Genomic DNA, 20,526 nt, shown 5'->3' with positions numbered 1-20,526 from the left:
CATACATACACTGAGGCATACTATAAAAGCGATGTGTCTGCTGAAGTGTGTGCATTTGATGTTGGGAGAAAGAATGACAGCAGTAGTGTGGCACAAGAACTTTGTGTGTGTGTGTGTGTGTGTGTGTGTGTGTGTGTGTGTGTGTGTGTGTGTGTGTGTGTGTGTGTGTGTGTGCGCGCGCGCACATGTGTGCGTGTGCGCGTCACTCTGCAGCAGTGCTCAGCTCTTTGTCAAAACCCTTCTAACAGTTAAAGAGCCAACTGTTTTCAGGGCGTTTCTGCTTCAGTCAGACACAGAAAAGCAAAGACAGGCGTGAAACTGTGCGGAGAGATACAGTAGCAGGTGACACAAGGGCGATTCTCAAACCCAGTGACCATTCACGCACACATGGGTTCATACACTGGCTCAGCCGTCGAGACAAACAAAGTTGTTTGTCTCGACGGCTGAGCCAGTACATGTTGTATTTAGAATTTAAATACAACACCGTCAGCGATGGGTGAACAGAAGCTGCAGTGGAGCATAGTAAGCAGCCTACAGAATTTCAGCGTGAGAGGAGGCAGGGCTCTGGAGATCTCTGCATGGGGAAACAATAGAAATGAGATGATGTGATGTGAGACACATCGGTGGGTTTGCAGTATGAGTATGAGCTCTCCTCCACACCTGGTAATGCTCAGTATGACAGGACAGGACTCACAGGAACAGGTGCTTCAATGATTTAATATAGCATTTTACTCGTTGGTTTGCATGCACCTGACCATCTAGACTAGAGAGAGACAAATGAATAGGCCAGACACAGCTGAGGTCGATATGGACACAGATTCTATTCGATTCTATTCAAGTGTTATGTTGAGCGATGTTCTGGAGTGTTTTCAAAGAGGCTGTCTCTATATATCCACTCTGTATTGCAGTGGTTACCTCTTCAGCACTCAAGACAACCACACTTCCTCCCTCCCTCCCTCTCCCTCCCTCTCGCTGTCTGTCTGTCTGTCTCTGTCTCTGTCTCTGTCTCTGTCTCTGTCTCTGTCTCTGTCTCTGTCTCTGTCTCTGTCTCTGTCTCTGTCTCTGTCTCTGTCTCTGTCTCTGTCTCTGTCTCTCTCTGTCTCTCTCTGTCTCTGTCTCTCTGTCTGTCTCTGTCTCTGTCTCTGTCTCTGTCTCTGTCTCTCTCTCTCTCTCTCTCTCTCTCTCTCTCTCTCTCTCTCTCTCTCTCTCTCTCTCTCTCTCTCTCTCTCTCTCTCTGCTGCCCTCCTCTGACCTCATATTTCTGCTCAGCCTATCTCCTCTCCTCCTGAGGAGTAGGAGGAGCAGAGTCCTCCTTGATATATTTATAGCTGAAAGTTGGACAGGTTATCCTAGTGCAGTAAAATGTTAATGTTTAAAGCACTATTCAGTTCTTATTATTAGTTTTTAATAACATTTTATTTTGTTCAATCTGTATAGTACAGTATACAATATACCGTATACAATTGGGGTGGTTGTATTTGGTGTCTGTTGTTCTATTGAGGCATTTAGATCCTGTGTCTAGGTTGGACACCACCTTTGACACCATCCTGTTACTGGTTTCACACTGGTTTCTATTTTTCCCCAGAGCAAGCAGACTCTATTAGCTCAGTTGTTAAACAGCACGAGACCCGGGTTAAATCCATGGTAGAACAGGAAAGTTACATAGTGCAGCGTTAACACAATGTTTACCCTGACTCAGAGAGAGTTTTTTTTTTGGTATTCAAATGTTTGGGATATGCAGTATTTATAGACTCACTTGACAAGCAATGACTTTGGGTTCATTGCGTGCTGATGTTAAATACTGCCCTAAAAATAGACCTAAAAAAAGATGTTGTGGAACAAGAACCCTGCTGTGGCTCTCTCCCTAACTGTAGCTGAAGTGTCAGTATATGACAGCATGCGCTGCAGTGAAGCCCACTGAGCGCCTGTCTGCTTGGAACACTGCTGTCAAGGTCAAGCCCGGCTCCCCAGCATCTGCCAAACATTTACAGTCACACGGACTCATCCGGAATGCAAATGAATCGGATGTTTGTGTGGATCTTAATTTGAGCTACCGTAAGCACGATTCACAATGCGTGAATGTTGACTGAAAGCCTGTGCCTGCAGGCAAGATTTTCTTTTTTCTTTTTTTTTTCTTTTGCTTGAAGTCAAGCAGTATTCAGAGGACATGAGGGGAGGACTGAGTTGTGTGTGTGTGTGTGTGTGTGCGTGCGTGCATGCGCGACGCGTACCGCGCAACCCATACCTTCATATGTGTGTTTCTGTGTGTGCACCCATGTGCGTGTGTGTGTGTGTGTGTGTGTGTGTGTGCATGCATGTGTCTGTGATGCATTTATGTATTTATTTATTTATTTATCTGTGTGTGTGTGTGTGTGTGCGCGTGTGTGCACACCCAACCCATACCTTCATGTGTGTGTGTGTGTGTGTGTGTGTGTGTGTGTGTGTGTGTGTGCATGTGTACATGTATGTATGTGTGTGTGTACATGTATGTATGTATGTGTGTGTCTGTCTCTGTGTGTGTGTACATGTTTGTATGTGTGTGTGTGCGTGTGTGTGTGTGTGTGTGTGTGTGTGTGTGTGTGTGTGTGTGTGTGTGTGTGTGTGTGTGTGTGTGTGCGTGCGCGTGTGTGCACACCCAACCCATACCTTCATTGTGTGTGTGTGTGTGTGTGTGTGTGTGTGTGTGTGTGTGTGTGTGTGTGTGTGTGTGTGTGTGTGTGTGTGCATGTGTACATGTATGTATGTGTGTGTGTACATGCATGTATGTATGTGTGTGTGTGTGTGTGTGTGTGTGTGTGTGTGTGTGTGTGTGCATGACAGCAAAGAAAAAAGCCTCATTTATCAAAACACGTTGTGGAACCTTCCAGAGGGTCAGCCCCGCTTTCAAGTGCTCTCTAATGAAGAACCTTCCCCCAGCCAATGAAAAACCGGCCCCTGGTATAGGGGGTCCGAAGCGCCGGCCAATGGGATTGAGAGGGTTCAGTGGAGCGACGGGTAGAATTGATGAGTGGAGTAAGTCCTAGTGAAGGATCACCATAAGCTGCCTGAGATAACGCGTCTCTGTGGCCCCAAAAAAACACTCCAGCTCCCATTGGAAAGGCAATAAAGCCTCCAACCATATCTGTCTGTTGGCGATGAGTGATAAGAGGCTGCATAGTGGAGCATAGAAAATAGCCCATTGAAATTCTGTCAGACAGGACGGTGAGCAGTGGTGGAAAAAGCACTCAAATGTTTTACTTAAGTAAAAGTATCAATACTGCAATGTAGAAGTACTCTGTTACAAGTGGAAGTCCAGAATTCTAAATTTACTTGAGTAAAAAGTACAAAAGTATTGGTATCAAAATGTACTTAAAGTACCGAAAGTAAAAGTACTAAAATGTTTGAAAATAGCAGATCTTCAAGCGACGCGCGGCTATTTTGAAACAGCCTAGGTATAAAATAGGACTAAAGCGGTTAATGTATGTTTTATAATGTCATAATTTATATCTGCAAAGTAACTAGTAACTAAAGTTTTCAAATAATTGTTGTGGAGTAAAAGTACCATATTTGCCTCTGAGATGTAGTGGAGTAGAAGTGAAAATACTGAAAATTGGAAATACTCCAGTAAAGTAAAAGTACCTCAGAATTGTACTTAAGTACAGTACTTGAGTAAATGTACTTAGTTACTTTACACCACTGACTGTGAGACAGGACTGTGCACGTAGAAGCAATAGGAACGGTGAGAGGCATCAGTGGTCTGCACTATACGAGCTCACCAAACCAGGTGCTCTACAACAGTGATTCTCAATCTTTTCCATTTCAAGGAACCCCTGTTTTGATATGCATTAGGCCATTCGTTCTCAAAGTGGGGTCCCGGGACCCCCAGGGGTCCTTGAGGGAGTTCCAGGGGGTCCCCAGCTAAATGATGGATAGTTATGAACCAAATGTACCCTTATGGGTCTGTAACTCTGAGAGTGTACAAATGGAACCAAATGGACCAATTAGCATTGATTTTACAATATAAATTGGGGTCCCAGAGATAGAAATGCCATTAAATGGGAGGTCCGTAGCCTAATGCATGTCAAACTGGGGGTCCTTGAAATTAAAATGGTTGCGAATCACTGCTAGAGCCGTAAAGATCTTCTCTTTTGAGGGTCCCTGCAGGCAAATCTTTTCAAATGGGGGTCCGCGGGCTAATATGTGTCAATTTGGGGGTCCTTGACATGAAAAGGTTTGAGAACCACTGCATTAGGCCACACGGACCCCTATTTGATTCAATGTTTATCTCTGGGACCCCAATTCCAAACTGTGAAATCCGAACCGAACTCTGAGAGTCTGATTTGTCTGAGCTAGAAGTGAGAGCAGTTGATATAAGATGGGAAGTACTGGAAACAGATATGACCACCATACACATTCATAGGCTATATGACACATTTTGAGGCAAAACTCAAAAAGGACACCATCACAGTGTTACAAATAGCAGAACTGCAACTGCCCACTTGTACATGTACATAGATATTTATTATTTTTTCACCTTGAATGTACACATTATTTAGCACAAGGGGTTTTTGTAGCTTGACCTATCAACCAGACAACCTGGTGAATAATCCATCAGCTGTTGAATTAAAGATAAACCAAGGTGGTCCGCACCTCATGTTAATGCACATATATACCACACAGGTAGAGACTTCATTGTGACATTGTGGGTTTGAATATAGGCCATGGAATGTGTTGCATGTCACCAACTCTGTGTGACTGTTACAAAATAGCAGTTCTCAAGGTCTTTGGTGTGTTCAGTTGTAGCGTGCAGCACAATTGTGTCCAGAGAGCCAACAAAAAAGGACTCCCAAAACAGTTTCCTAATGGAAAACTGGCCTCATTCTGCTTGGGCTTTCAGAATGAGAGCTTTGTCAGAATGTACATATGAGACCAGTATGGCCAGTCTCAGCGGTGTTGTTGTATTTTTGGGAGGGTTTTGGTTTGATGATAAATATCCAATTTGAGTGGAACATTAGCCTGGTTGTGGCTAAACTTAGCCTAGCCCAGTTACCTGCTTTTTCCCGGGGTTGTTTCTGATTAAACTGTGGCAAAGGAATGTCCTTAGGGGAGGACTCCCTCTCTGGACAGCGGACACACGCAGTTTCCTGAACCAGAAGTTCATTACCTGCTAATGGAACATGCCTGTTTAGCTGGTTGAACTACATACATAGTGTTTCCCCTACCATTATGGGGTGACCCGTACACCCAGGCCCACATGACAACACAGAAATCCGTTTTGAAATAAATTAATTAATACATTAATGCAAGGGTCTTCAACAGGGGGTCCGGGACCCCTAGGGGGTCCTCAGAGTTACTACAGGGGGTCCGCCAAATCTTTGTGTGATATGATTTTTTTTTTTTTTTACATTAACCACTTGAACCCGAGGCTAGCATCCCTTTTCTGAGGAGTACATTAGCCAAAAATAGCCGATCTACAAGCTCACAACGCCTCGCAGCGCGTAGAGGTATTATGTGTAGAGGGGAAAAAAGAGCAGACCACCTAAACAAAAAAGTTGAATCTGAAACACTATTTTATACAATATAGAGGGGGTCCCTGCTTCATCTCTCTCTCAGCTAGGGGGTCCTTGGGCTGAAAACGTTGAAGACCCCTGCATTAATGAATAATAATAATAATGATAATAAGTAGAAAATAAAAAACATAATGATAAATACTTGACTTTTGCCTGAGTTTTAGGGTTACATACAGTGACACCTCTCACACACGTATTGGCACCAGAAGGCTTTCATAATTAAACACACCACACACACACAAACACACACACACACACACACACACACACTGAAAGGTAAATGCGCAGTGCAAGCGGCCTTGGATGGAATTGTGTGTGTGTGTGGGGGAGTTAAGTAGTTGGAAAGCATTGGGGGGTCGAGCCCATGAACGTAGGCTACTGCAATGGTGGAAAAAGTACTCAAATATTTTACTTAAGTAAAAGTACCAATACTGCAATATAGAAATACTCCGTTACAAGTAAAAGTCCAGAATTCAAAACTTACTTGAGTAAAAGTACAAAAGTATTGGTATCAAAATGTACTTAAAGTACCAAAAGTAAAAGTACTAAAATGTTTGTAAATAGCAGATCTACAAGCTCACAACGCGTTGCAGCTTGTAGATCGGCTATTTTCAAATAGCCTAGGTATAAAATAGGGCTAAAGTGGTTAATGTATGTTTTATAACATCATCATTTACATCTGAAAAGTAACTAGTATCTAAAGTTTTCAAATAATTGCAGTGGAGTAAAAGTAAAAGTATTGGAAATTGGAAATACTCAATTAGAGTAAAAATACCTCAAAATTGTACTTAAGTACAGTACTTAAAGTAAATGTACTTAGTTACTTTCCACCACTGGGCTACTGTATATTTACATGCGATTCAAAAGGGCGATAGCGATCGTGCCAGCCTATAAGCCCATAAATATTCCATGTAGTGATCAGGGGGAAGAATGTCTCGAACAACAGGAGGCGCCGTCCAAAGATATCGAGCGTATAGACCAGCAGAGATGCTGTTGGCCCCTCGATGATGTATGAGGCAGGTGGGGGCGTCCATCAGTGGACGGGGAGATTACTTCCCCATCCCATGACACCCCTCTCCATCCATTATACCTCTCTCCCTCTAGGATCCATAATCACCATGTCTCTACACACACCCCACACACACACACACACACACACAAACATACCTCGCTACCTTCTCTTATTTCATTTAGTCTTTCCTCATATTTGTGTTACACCGTAGCTTTTCGTTTCCCTCTTTTTCTATCCTCGTCTTTCTCTCCTTTTTTGCGGACTTTCTCTCTCGCTTTTTCTTGCTTTCCCTGTCCTTTTCCAGCATCCATTTTCTTCTCCCTCCTCTATCATCCTCGTCTTCCTCTCTACATTCTATTTTGAAGACGGGAGGCTACCTCGCCATCTGTTTGTGAGGGAGAAGTAAGTCCCAAAAGAAACCAGGTTTCTGTGTCACACAACGCTGCTGAAAGTGATTACAGCTAAATAAGAGTTTACAAGACCAAAGAGGCAAAAAAGTGTGTGCGCAAAGCCACATAATGCGCACAAACAAAACCAAACTAACAAGGTAGAGGGCAAGGGCATTTACACTGTATTTCTTCATGAGACTCTCTCTCTCTTATATGTTTATTGCTTTAGTGTTTATTACAAATCTGCAATACAAATCTGTGAGAGAGGCAAACAGGAGGTACTGTAGGCACTGGTGGGATTCGATTCCTAGGCAACGGGTCCATGTTGGTCCAGAAGCATACGTCTTAAAACAGCACGCCGTCGACAGGCACTTTACACTCATTACCCTGCGGAAACCTGTATGAGCTTTCATGTAGCTCAATGGTTTAGCCTCGATTACACTGTGTGTGTGTTTTTCTCAAAGAACACAGACTATAACGCAAAAATAACAAGACCACCCCCTAGCTCACCTGATTCATTTATTTTTGCCCCAGCCGATTCCTTATTCTCACGTTAGCGCCGTGTGTGTGTGAGTCTGGTGGAGTGGAGTGTAAAAGCAGGCGGTGTGAATATTAATGAACATGTTGAAATTCCATACGTCCAGTTGGAGGCAGAGCGCGCGCCTCCAGCACAGAGATAAATGAAGATGCAGATATGTAAATAAGTAGTGGGTGAAGTAAATAGGCCGTGGGACAACGCAGCCATGAATAGTGCATGTTTTAAATTGATTTCCGCTCCCCTGCACTTTAAACTCATTTACTCAGCTCGGGGAATACCTTATGAACCTCAGTGTTGGTGTGTGTGTGTGTGTGTGTGTGTGTGGGTTGTGTGTGTGTAGACGTACGTGTGTGTGTGTGAGTGTGTGTGTGTGTAGACGTGTATGTGTGTCTGTGTAGACGTGTGTGCTTATGCGTGCAGAGGTTTGTGTGTGATTTATTGTTGGCTGTTTGTCCCTAACAGACCCTTGGACTTGAAATCATTATTTCAGTCTCTAGCCTCTAACTGTGCTCTATATATGCTAGCTAGAGTGTGATACAGTGCTGGTGTGTATTCATGACATCGGTATGATGGTACAACCACAAAAGGAGACCAATGTGGGAATGACTCTCCCCTGCCTATGCAATTAATTTCTTTATCCAACAATTTTACGGTATTCCAGTGGAAAAAGGCATTTATGTTACAAATATTATTACCTCCACTAAAAGTTGTACAGACACTGAGTCTGTGTGTCTGTTAGCGGGATATGTCCAAAGGTTTTAATCAGGTTTGCATGAAACATAATCTTTAATGAACTTTTCACACCAAAACAAGGGGGGGGGGTTGCTTCAATTCAGTTCTATTAAAAGGGTCTCTATTGGCATGAGAAACATTTGTCTACATTGCCAAAGCACGTCTGAAATAAAACAATCAAAACTAAGAAATGTGTGTACAATTAAAAGGGAATAAAGACAGAATTGCATTTGCTGCTTGCTTAGAAATAGTTATATATCTCACAGAAAACCCACAATGGATTTACAAAAGCACCATGAAACCTTTTGTCGCTATCAACAGACATAAGAGGCAAACCCATAATTGACAAATTGGGTCTTCTGGAGAGCTCACCTTTAGTCTTTTATGTTTAAAGGTAGGGTAAGGGATATCTTTTGGTCTATTGAGATAGATCATTCAGAAGGCTGAGTGGAACACAGTGGGACGCAGTGACACACTGGACTTAATTTGTAGATAATTTGTTATTTAGTTTTTTCTTGTTTGATCTCCTTTCACCCCCCCCCCTTCTTCTTCCCTTTCTTTCTTATATGGAAATAACGATACGATGGGAACTATGCACGAAAACGAATATCACCCACTTCTTTACTCTGTAAACCTGTGATGTGACAATAAAGCTGATTCTGATTCTGATTCAAACCGTAAAAACGGAACAGAGACATGAAAATATGTAAATCTCTACCTCCTCTCTCCTGCAATGCCTCCCATACACACACGCACACGCACACGCACACGCACACGCACACGCACACGCACACGCACACGCACACACACATCCTTCGCTCTCTTCTATTACTCTCATCTTCTTAATCACTGGTTCCCTCCATTGTTATGCTGTGAAAAGATGTGTTATGGCGGATCACTCGCTGTGGTACCTGCTAATTAGGTGTTGAATGGAGGGAGGTGTGACTGTGGGAAGGAGAGAGACTGTGCATGCACCGTGTGTGCATGGTTGGTGGTTGTTAGATACTATCATTCAGCTGCAAATGTATCAGTGATGTCATGAAAAGCACCTGACAAGATATACATGCTTTTGATGTGCCACAGTGATTTTACTCCCTGTCTTTATATCTCTCTCCCGTCACTCTCGCGTAGCCAGATGATCAGAGATCTCCGCCTTCTGTCTGGTGACATCTGTGTGTATCTGCCCCTGCCCGTAAATAAAGCCATAAGGAGTTTGTATTGTATTTAGCTCGATTGTGTGCGTGTGTGTTTGAGCAGTATAATAGATAGCCTATTGACATAATCATAATGTATTGTACTGTGATATTATTTGAAGTGCATACCTCCCATCGCATCTCTAGGGTGAAACAGAGTTGCTGGTGCTCCACAGCTGCTAGCATTAGCTGCTAGTGCATGCATGGGTGTGTCATGTGTTGGCATGTACACAGACATACACCCCTGGTACATTTCATTTTGATTATCATAAAACTGCATTTATATATCAACTAGCCTCGATCTCCAGGCTTTTATTTTCCTTCGCATTTTGCTCAAAAACAAGAGCCTGGATGTTCCTTGTATAGGAAGTGGGAGTCAACCTTTCATTTACCCAACCAACCAGAGTGCAGTGGGCATCGCTCCAAATGTTGTGACGTCAGGGCTCTCAATGCTGCACTTTGGGGGAGGAGGAGGGGCGGGGGCGGGCGCACAGATTGGTGAACCAATGGTAGCCCACGGATTCTCTCTCCGCTGATTTTGAACCCGCCCCTCTAGACCAGATATCAGACGCGCTAGGGCAGCCTATATATCAACTGACTCAAACTGGTCAATGTTAAAGCCATTTTCAGTGTCAAGGAGACTGCAATCTCTGTAGGACATTGTGTGTGTTCATTTGTGTTTCTGTATCTGTTACTTTGTGTGACCTTTGTGCTGCTTGTGTGCGTCTGTGCACGCGCACACGTGTATTTCTGTGCTCTTGTTGGTTCTGGCTGATCCCAGCCCATCCATCATGTTACTGTAGTCTTCCCTATGGATTAATTCCCCATCCACGCCATCTTCTTCTCTCTCTCTCTCTCTCCCTCCCTTGCTCTCTCTATTTCTCTCCCATTGTCTCTCCATTACAGCATTCTCCCTTCTCTCTCCCTCTCTCTTTCCCATTTCTTTCATTGTCTCTCCATTAGGCCTACAACACCCCCCCCCCTTCTTTTAGTCTCTTTCTCCTCCTCTTTCCTCTCCCCGTAGTTTCTCGTAGCCTGAGGGTCTTCTCTTATCTGAAGTGGGTTTCTCTCTCCCATCGATTTCCTCCCGAGGGCCCCTGTCTGTGTGAGAGACACTCCAGTCCCCCCTCTTTACCTGCTGGCTCACTTTACTCACTCTGTAATTGCATAATGGCTTTGGCCCTCAACCCCCCTGCTTGGTTGGTTGGTTTTGGCTCCTCTGTAGGGGACCTCGTGTGGCGTATCAGCGGGAAGGGCGGCAGTTGAACACCTGGCAGATGTATTAACTGGTTGGGGCTTAATAAGAACACATAATATGGAACTGGAGTTGCACACGTGCGCGCGCACACACACACACACACACACACACACACACACACACACACACACACACACACACACACACACACACACACACACACACACACACACACACACACACACACACACACACGCATACACATACACATACACATGAGGCTGCACGCAAACCCACACAGAAATTAACATAGCAACTCATAAACACATGCTCGTGCACACACGCACGGACACTCTTGCGTACACACATCACTAGAGATGGGCACTTGGTGTGTTAGAGGTTATGTGTGGGTAATGACATCATATCTATACCAGTGGCGTATCCACTGTAGAGGCAGGGCAGGCGGTCGCCTGCCCAACTAAGATCTCGCCTCCCCTAAAAAAAACTAATAACCCGATAAGGTGTCATCGTGTGCTTAATGTCTTCAAAGTAACGCATCCAACAAGCTTTGAACTGAGCAGATTGGACCTTCTGTTCCAGAGATAATGGCCAAAACATCTTGAAAACGGCCACTTTCGACAGTTTTCGAGTTGAAATTTCTATTTTGGGGGTAATAGAGGGGGGGGGGGGGGGAATCTCGCCTGCCCTAAATGTAAATCCTGGGGACGCCACTGATCTATACAGATAACTTTACAGGGTACTTCACGAGAATAACAAATATTAATATCAAGACCAAGTAGGATGTCTTGACACACCTCATCAGAGACCTAAAGCCTGGCTCATCTACGCCACTGAACAGACTATGGCTCTTAGGGTCTCAGCTAGTTGTTTTTCTCATTTTTCTGTGAAAAAGTTAGATTTTTAGAGCATAATATGAGATGTTATCATCTTGCACTTCTGTTGCTATTACACAGGCATGTGTAATAGTCACAAACGATGCACGTCAGATTTCCACTGGCTTTGCTAGAAGCATATGAAGAATATGCATGCATCCCATATTAGAACTTGTATGTCTAAGAACTGCCAACGGTTGCTTTGAAAATCAGAACAAGTGTGTATGTAGTACTGCAGAGTACAGTTGTACATCAATTACATATTATTTAAATAATTTGTATTATTTATCAGTTACTTTAAACTGTTGGTTAATTTGACCTAAATGGATAGTGATTACATGTTACATGTCATTTCATCTGTCATTAAATGTTTTTACATGTCCCGCCCCTCATATGCACACATACTAGGGGTGTGCCGATACACTAATTTCATGAAACGATACGATATTGGGCTCACAACTTCGATACGATTTCGATACGATACGATACGCACTTTTTTATTATGAAAATATATGGGGGAGAAAAAAAGCAAATGCAAACAAATAATTCAGTTTTTGCATTATTCAGACATGCAAACTTGTAGCTTTTCAGCTACAATAGCCGTTTTGAATCCAAATAGGGCAATAGTGTGACACCTGACCCGAAAAAAAACAAAACATGTCACCCTTTTCACCTCGGGGCTGTTTGCATGCCTGATTATTATTATTGTAAAAAAAATAAAAAATAAACTTTTTTTTTCTTTTTTTTCAAAACGATATTTTTCCCCCCCAAAACGATACATATCGTCACGAAAACTTATCGCGATATATCGGCACACCCCTAACACATACACACACCACGCACACTGCCTGACCCCATGTGCACACACAGCATGTTGTAAGATGCCTGACTTGCAAGAGGCTTGCGTCTGGGTCTAGAAATAAAGCACAGGTTGCCAGTTCAACAGAAAGTCTTTGTTTATTCACAAAAAGGAGGGGATGTGGGACAAAAAAGCAACAAAAATCCCTCCCAGTCCGGTGGAACAACGTCTTTGTTGTGTTTCAGCGGCTTATCTGTAAAAAAGCAGACCCATGCGGCTCTCTCTGTGTGTCTCTCACTGTCTCACTCACACCATGTGTGTCAAAAGAGGGCCTTGGCTTTGACCTGTAGGTCCACTCAGGTGCGTGTCCTTACCACACTCGGAGAAATTCAGTCTTGGTAGTACCTGCCCTCAATTACCTGGCCACGCTATTGCCCCTTTTTCTGTCTGTCAGCCTCTGTGGAGAGTGCCTGCTGCTTTGTGCTCTCCACAATGTACATTACACAGAAACAGATACTCACACACGCTCTACATACTGTGTGCACACCACACACACATCCACCTCCCACCTCCTTCACCTCCTCCTCCTACTCCTACTCCTGCATGTGCAGTGCATCAGTAGTCATAGAGTGGAGTGGTGTGTTGTTTACCACTGAGCTAGCTGCCACACTCCTGAACACACCTGGCCTTCCATTCAGAACGTGACAGCCCTCTCCAGACAGATGGAAACACACTGAGCACCAGGCCTGCTTTGCCCCGACTCAAAACCCCAAAAAACTGTCACAGAAGAACCCCAGAAATGGTTTAACCCTTTAAGACCGGGAACGTATCATGTGTCATTTTAAGATTTATTTAGCTATTAAAAAATAGCAGATCGACAAGCTCATAGCGTGGCACTCGGTGCCGCGCTATGAGCTTGTCGATCTGCTATTTTTGAAAAATCGTGAAAATGTGTGCAAATCTTTGAATATATATTTTTTCTGTTACAACTTTGGGGGTCCCTGGAACAAAATATTCTCAGATGGGGGTCCACGGCCAAATACATATTTTACCACTGATATTATAGCAACATTAGTTAGGATTTAGAAGACATTTATAGAATCCCCAGAAGCAAAGATTTGAGTTACAAATGTTCTCTTTAAAATATATATATATATATTCAAATACCCGCGATTTCCCCCCAAAATAGCAGATCTACAAGCTCATAGTGCGGCACTCGGTGCCGCACTATGAGCTTGTAGATCTGCTATTTTTGAATAGCCCAAAGGAATCTAAAAATGACAGAGATGCGTCCCCGGTTTGAATGGTTTAATAGAAACACACACAGGGGCAAACAGTGTTCACAGTGTTGACTTTAGACTAGAGGTCAAACAGACACTGGTTTCACTCGATTTGTGGTTTGTCATATTGCCTGATATCTAAAGCTGATCAATGATGTTAGTCTTTATAACTGAAAAGTGCCATTTGCGTCATACTGACTGCTGATTTAAGCTGAAAATAAATATTTGCATTACAATGGCCGATAGAAATGACATAGTATACAGTATGTCATTGCTATTGCATCAGCCATTCTGTTCTATTGTAATGCAAATGTTATTCGTTGTTATTATACGGTGCCTATGGACAACCACACTAATCAAAACTGTGATATTTTAAAGCAACAGTATAGAAAATGTGTGTTTTTTTTATTCGCCCCTCCAGTAGGAGGGGGCGGCGAGAAGACTATTCAACTCAAATCTTTGCTTCTGGGGGTCCCTGGAACAACATATTTTGAGTTGGGGGTCCGCGGCCAAATACATATAATTTTGGGGGTCCTTGACATTAAAAAGTTTGAAAACCACGAAGTACTGTAATTAAATAACAAAAATATCAAAGAATAAATATACAAGTATATTAGTCCATGAGCCAGAGCCCCAAAATTGAGCAATGATTATCGAAAGAGTGGGCAAAACCAAACCTATATTAAATTGTTCATAGGGTCAATACGAGTAAATAAATATATGATAACCTTTCCACAGGAGCAGCTTTTTCATGGTTATCACACATTTTGTTATTTTCCCCATACGTACATGACAGGTGAAAAAATTACAACATTTTAAAAAGAGTTATCATAATGAAACTTCCTGAGTTGATTACTTACATGAAGACAATGATTTATCGTATTACAAGTTTTCTGAAATTGTATTTTTAAATATGCAAATTAGGCATTAGGAAAATATGCCCAAATTTGCATAACTTTCCAGAATCTACATTGGAACATTGGACAAAGCCAGAGTCAACATACTTATTTCATTTTGTTAAGATGTTGGAGTCAAAGGTTTTTAACGAGGGAATATTCAATATCTGGCTCAATTTTGGGGCTCTGGCTCATGGACTAAATGCCTAATTTGCGTATTTAAATATACAATTTCAGAAAACTTGTAATACGATAAATCATTGTCTTCATGTAAGTAATCAACTCATTATGATAACTCTTTTTTAAATTTTGTCATTTTTTCACCTGTCATGTACGTATGGGGAAAATAACAAAATGTGTGATAACCATGAAAAAGCTGCTCCTGTGGAGAGGTTATCATATATTTATTTACTCGTATTGACCCTATGAACAATTTAATATAGGTATGGTTTTGCCCACTCTTTCGATAATGAAATCTTGTCTGGCTCATGGACTATATAGCCTATATGATACTTTTTGTATATACTGTAGTAAGTGACAATCCTGATGGGAGCATACCTACTCAAGACACCTTCCTCTCCTCACCTCTTCTTCTCCCTGGTCTTCCCTCCCTATAACTTAATCTGTCTGTCTCTCTCTCTCTCTCTCTCTCTCTCTCTCTCTCTCTCTCTCTCTCTCTCTCTGTCTCTCTCTCTCTCTCTCTCTTTCCCTGTGGGGTAATCCTGAGGACCCAGACAAACAGACAGTGCAGTCTCTGCAGAATGTCAGCCTGTACTGTCGCTAGCGCATATCTCTGGGGGTCTCCTGGGAGAAAGCAGGCGAGAGGAGAGGAATGGGAAGGGAAGGGAGACCGAGCTGAAATCACATCATGTGCATGGTGGTGCAAACAAGACCATGAGAAAGAAAAGAATGAGCTGAAGGAATGGAGTTGATGCACGCGCGCACACACACACGCGCGCACACACACACGCACACACGCACGCACGCGCACACACACACACACACACACACACGCACACGCACACGCACACGCACACGCACACACACACACACACACACACACACAGCTCCTAGCTTGAAATTTGGAAATTGTTCTGTTAACTAGATATTTTCGGAATAGTATTTATTTGACACGTACAAGATTCACTTTGTTCCTGTTCTCTGTTCTCTGTAAAGCACATTGTGGTGGTCTGGTGGACTTGCTTTGAATACTGAAGTATTACTTCAAACCATTTCATATCATTTTGGTCCTTTTGTTGCAATGGAACATACAAACTCGTGTGACAAAAAGACAAAAACAAAACATGTACGGTACACAAGCTCCTCTGGTGGTCTTTTGACTGCTCCAGAGTCTGGACAGAGGACTAACAGATCAGAAAAAAAAACTAAAATATATGATGATATATATTATATAATAATAATAATTTACCACCTTCAACCTGGTGTCCTTATGTTGGGCAGATGAAAATGTGCGCAGATTTTCACAAATGGCGAAAATAGCCGAGCTACAAGCTCACAACGCGTCGTCAATGTCGGGTGGAAGCATTGTATGTCCAAAAGCGTTCCTTTTTTTATTATTATTTAAAAAATGATTTAAAGTAGCAAAAATAGCCGATCTACAAGCTCACAGCGCCTCGTGTCGCGAGGCATTGTATGATATATTCCGTCTGTGTCGCTAACTGCTTCCATATAGAGGTCATTTGAGGTGGTAATTATTGTGAACTGAACTCTCCTTTACTCTTTATTTATACATGCTATCCTTTCCTCCTCCCACCTGCTCTGCATAACGGCCTCCTCCTCACCCTTTAGTTTCTCATTACTTTGCTATCTGCATATTAACTGCTGTGTAGAGGATCTCCCACCTATCTGTGTGTGTTTGTTGTGACAGCGTGGGCAGGTGTTTGTGCAAACGCTAACTTTAGAGACGGGCTGGCAGGCAGCCATGCTATCTAATGAGGACCTTGTTGCCCTCTAATATTCACCATTTATTGTATTTACGGACGGGCAGGCTTGCTATCTAATGAGGACCTTGCCCTTTAACCCATTAAGGCCGGGAACGCATCTGTGTGTCATTTTTACGATTACTTTGGCTATTCAAAAATAGCAGATATACAAGCTCATAGCGCGGCACCGAGTGCCGCGCTATGAGCTTGTAGATCTGCTATTTTTTTTTAAATTGTGAAAATGTGTGCAAATCTTTGAATACATATATTTTTTTAAGCGTTAGGATTTAGGACACATTTTTTTTAATCGGCCTCAGGTCTTAATGGGCTAATATTCACCATTTATTGTATTTATTGTATTTACGGGCTGGCCTGGCAGGCATGCTATCTAATGAGGACCTTGCCCTCTAATAATCACCATTTATTGTATGTACTGTATGTGATGAGAAGTGATGAATGACGGCATCATTATGTGACACATCAGCCCATACTGAAGAAAATAATGCCCCTCCCCTCCCTCAACACACAATCAAACAGAAAAACATTTCACACGTATGTTTTCTTTGCCCTGAAAACACACAGAATATATTATATATATATATATTGTAAGTACATTCGGCAGCAAAAAAAAGAAAAAAGAATCTCTCCCATATAGGACTATGACAAATATATAAATGTTTTGACATTGTGACAAGCGTCTTTGGGTGCTCAGAAAAGCACTATATAAATTCGAGATATTATTATTGTTTTGTATATGAAACATATTTCTTGAGAAGAAAAAGACGGAGGTTGGACGGAGGGTGAGTGTGGGGGGAGGGGGTTGACAGATGAGGGGCTGTGATGGTACACTGACAGCCAGGTAGACACAGTTTGTTTGAAGACGCTATAGCCTGCCTCTCTCTGTCTCTCTCTCTGTCTCTCTCTATCTCTCTCTCTCTCTCTCTCTCTCTCTCTCTCTCTCTCTCTCTCTCTCTCTCTCTCAGACTCCCAACCATCTCTCTCTTTTTCTTTCTCCCTCTGTCTCTCTCCCTCTCTCCTCCTATTAATGTTTCCTCTCACTCTTCCTCTCTCCTTCACCCTCAACCTGGCGCATACGCATGCCACACACCCCGGGGCTGAACAGCTCCAATATAATAACTGGAAAATTTCAACATTTAAATTCATATGCCACATTGTGTGTGTGTGTGTGTGTGTGTGTGTGTCTGTGTGTGTCTGTGTGTGTGTGTGTGTGTGTGTGTGTGTGTGTGTGTGTGTGTGTGTGTGTGTGTGTGCACGCGCGCGTGTGCCCGCGTGTTTGTGTGTGTGTGCGTGCGTGTGTGTGTGGCAAGGTCGGTCTTCTTTCTGTATACGCTTTGTCGGGCAATGAGAAGTGTCTGCACCCAATAATCAGTTGTAATTTATTTTGTGTAGTGGTGTGTTCCACGCCATTGGTGGTGGTAGCCAGGCATTAGCGGGGGCCAATCACCCAGTTAAGTATGTTTAATCAGCAGCAGGACTGGTTGGGGAGGGAGAGCACTTCACTCACATGTGGGCAGCTCTAGGACAGCATGCACAGAGGGAGAGAAACTAGAATGAGGCAGAGAGAGAGAGAGAGAAAGAGAGAGACATTACTCATTAAACTGAAACAGCAGCACCTCGGACATCACTATTTTATGGAACACACTCATTTCTGGCTAAAGAACATCACGATTGAGATGACAGATTTTATTTGTAATAGTTGATATACGTGGCTCCTGTAGGAAGTTTTGTGATTATGATCTGGGTCAGTCGTGACACACCGGGAACAAAAACATAAAGTTATACTCATCTTCTAGCAGTGGGAAAGGAGTCCATATCTTACATATAATTTGAGTAAGCTCTGTCGGTCTGTCTTGGTGTCTTGGTGTCTTGGGTCGTCTGTGCCCCAAACTGCGCATGTGTCGTTGCCAGGTTTCGCGCGCAAAACAAGCAGCAAGGTCTATGAAAACAAGGCCAAACGAAACGAACCCTACAAGCAACAAGGTCTATGAAAAGAAGGCCAAACGCAGCGCTAGATCGTGCGCGAGCAACAAGCAACCAGCTTCATGAAAAAACACAAAGCCGCGCACTGCGCATGCGTGGACGCACTTTCTCTAACCAATTCACACCCACTTCACGCTTACAAAACCTGGACATGGCAACGTCGCTCATCGTTCTGTGATTGACAGCAAAAGTTGGCCAATCAGGTGGCGAGTTCGCAGCCTGAAAAAGACGAACGGCAGCCATTGTTGATGTGCGAGTCAGGGTACGAGTGCCTTGACTTCTTATTTTCGCTTACTAAACGCTCTCAAACTTCTTCTTTGACGCACGGAATTCACTTATAACATATCGTTTGGATAGAATTTAGTTGTTTCACTTCATATGTGTGGTCAATTAATCATGACAGCCTATTTTTTTTAAAATAATCAGAGAACCGGCAGGGGCGACCAGTCACACGCATGTATCCCAATAAGTCAACCTATTTTGGGGATGGCGATCTCAAAAGTCCCTTGCGTCATGGCTGTCCCCCCCGCCCCACCCCCACCACACACACACACACACACACACACACACACACACACGCACACACACAGGGAGAGAGAGGGAGGGTGGGAGAGAGAGAATAGACGGACAGACACAGACAGAGAGACAGAGAGGGAGAGAGAGGGAGGGAGGGAAAGACAAAATAAGCGAGCCCTCGCTTATTTTTGCGCGGACGTAATTTGTTTGTCATTGTGGTGAATGTTTGCTGCTGATGTTTGTTGTGTGAAGCTTAATGTCAGAGTGTTTGTGTTGGAGCGCCTCAGTGCGGCTGCTGCGTTCATGTGCAACATCTTGCATGCGTGGCTGTGTTCACAGTTTTCCTTCGCCATGTCTGTAGGTCACGGCCTGGAGACCCCAGGGAAATTTCTTCATGAAAAAAAAAACAGCCGATGGGGTCCGCGATGTTTCACGGGGGTCCGCGTTTTTTTTTGCGGTTCTGGGCGGATTGGGTTCGTTTTTTTCGCGGTTCTGGGCGGATTGGGTACGTTTTTTTTTTTTCGGTGGGTAGGGGCCCTGCGTGGGGCGGGGCCCCACGCAGCCTGCGTAGTGTGCGTGTAGGGAGAAGCGGCCCTGTGTGTGTGTGTGTGTTTGTTTGTGCGCGCTCGCAACGGCTCGCACGCGTGTGTGTGTGTTGGCAACGGCCGACGGGGAACGGCTCCGCCTGTTAGATCTTTATATGCGCGGGTGTTTGTGGGTGTTCTGTTCCTCCACGACGGGATGTGCGTGTACACACTACACCATTGGTTCTCAAAGTGGGGTCCGGGGACCCCCAGGGGTCCTTGAGGGAGTTCCAGGGGGTCCCCAGCTAAATGATAGATTAGGCACCAAATGGACCCTTATGGGTCTGTAACTCTGACAGTGTACAAATGGAACCAAATGGACTCTAACGGGTCCATTTGGTTCCATTTGTACACTCTCACAGTTAAATTAACATACATTTTACCATATAAACTGGGGTCCAAGGGATAGAAATGCCATTAAATGGGGGTCCGTAGCCCTAATGCATGTCAAACTGGGGGACCTTGAAATTAAAATGGTTGAGATTCACTGCTACAGCCGTAAACAAATCTTCTCTTATGGGGGTCCCTCGCATATCTTTTCAAATGGGGGTCCGCGGGCTAACAAGTGTCAATTTGGGGGTCCTTGCCATGAAAAAGTTTGAGAACCACTGCACTACACAGTACAAACTCACTTTCGATCCCTGATAAACTGTCTGTTCTCACCGCATAACCCAAACTGCACACTTTGGGTGCTCATATCCCCCTACGGGTATGGTCTAGTCATCCTATAATTTGAGTAACCTCTGTCTGTCTTCGTCTGTGGTGTCTAGGTCTGTGTCGCGCCTGTGTTGCGCATGCGTCGCATCCACAGAGGGTGGAACTGCGCATGCGTCGCATCCAATCCAACACACTGCGACACACTGTTGGAACTGCGCATGCGTCGCATCCAATCCAACACACTGCGACACACTGTTGCCCGTGTGTGTGCGCACACGCTGGCTCTGTGTGTGCGTGTGCGTGTGCGCGCACGAGACGACTCGCGCTAAACGTTGCGTGTGTGTGT

This window comes from Gymnoscopelus braueri (genome assembly GCF_963280865.1).
Source record: "Gymnoscopelus braueri genome assembly, chromosome: 1".
Lineage (NCBI taxonomy): Eukaryota > Metazoa > Chordata > Actinopteri > Myctophiformes > Myctophidae > Gymnoscopelus > Gymnoscopelus braueri.
This window is presented reverse-complemented; position numbering follows the sequence as displayed.